This window comes from Malania oleifera, chromosome 6 (assembly GCF_029873635.1).
Source record: "Malania oleifera isolate guangnan ecotype guangnan chromosome 6, ASM2987363v1, whole genome shotgun sequence".
In the NCBI taxonomy this organism is placed as follows: domain Eukaryota; kingdom Viridiplantae; phylum Streptophyta; class Magnoliopsida; order Santalales; family Ximeniaceae; genus Malania; species Malania oleifera.
Window position 1 is genome coordinate 85,110,133 of NC_080422.1, and position 1,579 is coordinate 85,111,711.

Sequence of the window (1,579 nt, forward strand, 5' to 3'; positions counted from 1 at the left end):
AATGGCAGTGCGTCGTATATTCCATTGCTTGTTAGGAGTTGCTCCACTTGAAGCCGCAATACTTGGTTCCCGCATCAAGATGAGGCTTCTACAAGACCAGTTCAGTCATTCAACAACTGATGTGGATGATCAAACTGTCGTATTCTTCGTACGATCGCACATTTTGTGATTGATATATGGGTCACTTTTTTGCAATACGTCAAGCAATTATGCCCATATGATGTTCTTGCCACTATTAGAGGGTCTTATGCAGATTCGTTTGTATAGTTGGGGTTCTGCAACACTAGTGTGGTTGTAAAGATAGATGTGCAACACCACACACCCATCTAAGAGGAAGATCGTTGGTCCTCTACACCTACTTCAAATATGGGCATGGGAGAGATGCCCCTCCCTAGCTTTGTCTCACTTGGGTGTGCTACAGATTGCAAGGGATGTAGATGGTCATGTAGTTGATCGATTACCACTAACGTACAAGTTAGTTACTATTGACTTTTTGAGTCTGATCCCTGTTTTGATGTTGACAAAGTACCAGTTTCTTATGTGTGTTTTTAAGTGCTTGAATAGGTTTACTATTCAACACACACATAAGGCAAAAAGGAAATGGAAGCCAAGACAAACTTAAAGCATACACACAGCTTGGCGTATCCCATGAAGAAATAGCAAAAGAGAAGACATTTATTTTAAGTTGCATATGCATTTAATTTTTATTATTTGATCTGTAATAAATGCATACATCCTACATGATATGACTTAATACTTTAATAGCCCCGGTCGATCGACCCATTTCAGTTATAAACACCTTGGTCGACCGAACACTCAGTTGGCCAAAAAGTCAAAAATTTGACTAAGCCTTGGGCGACTGAACGAAATTGAACTAATTGTCCATGGTCGACCGAACCTTAAAGCTAACCTTTTTTACTTGCCTCGGTCGCCAGAACCTATAGTCTTAAATCATCCTGGGCGATCGAATTGTGAGGTTCGGCAGATTGACATTGGATTGTTTTACCGAAACAACGAAGGTTTGGAAAATCACTTGGCTTAGCCGACCGGTTGTTGCCCACGGTCAACCGAATCCTAAAAATCACTTTTACTCTTTGTGAGTGTTCGGGCAACCAACCCAAAGGACCAAGCGACCGAAGCTCTCGGGTTGCGGTATTTTTAAATGCTAAAATAGGTTTAAAAATTAATTAAACTTTTTAATAATACCTAGCGTGTCCCTAATGGTCAAAAATTTCCCATACTCTATATATATCCCTTTCATAACTTAGATTAGTAACTTTGATTAGTTCCAAAATTCTCTTAATTATTTTTTAATCATAGTTCCCTCATTTGAACTTCTATTTCAAAAAATCTTTTTGGGGTTAAATTTTTATACTCTCCAAACTCTCTTTTAGTTTTTCTTCAAAATCATTTTTACAAGAGAGTATTTTTATTTGGGCATTTATTTTATTCAAGAGTTTTACTTTCTCTTGCTTGCATGTTTGAGAAACATTTTTGAGAGTAAAGCTTTGGAATTTCTTCACATATTTCCATGGTAAATATTTTTTTGGAGAAATATATCCTTGCTTTGATTTGCACA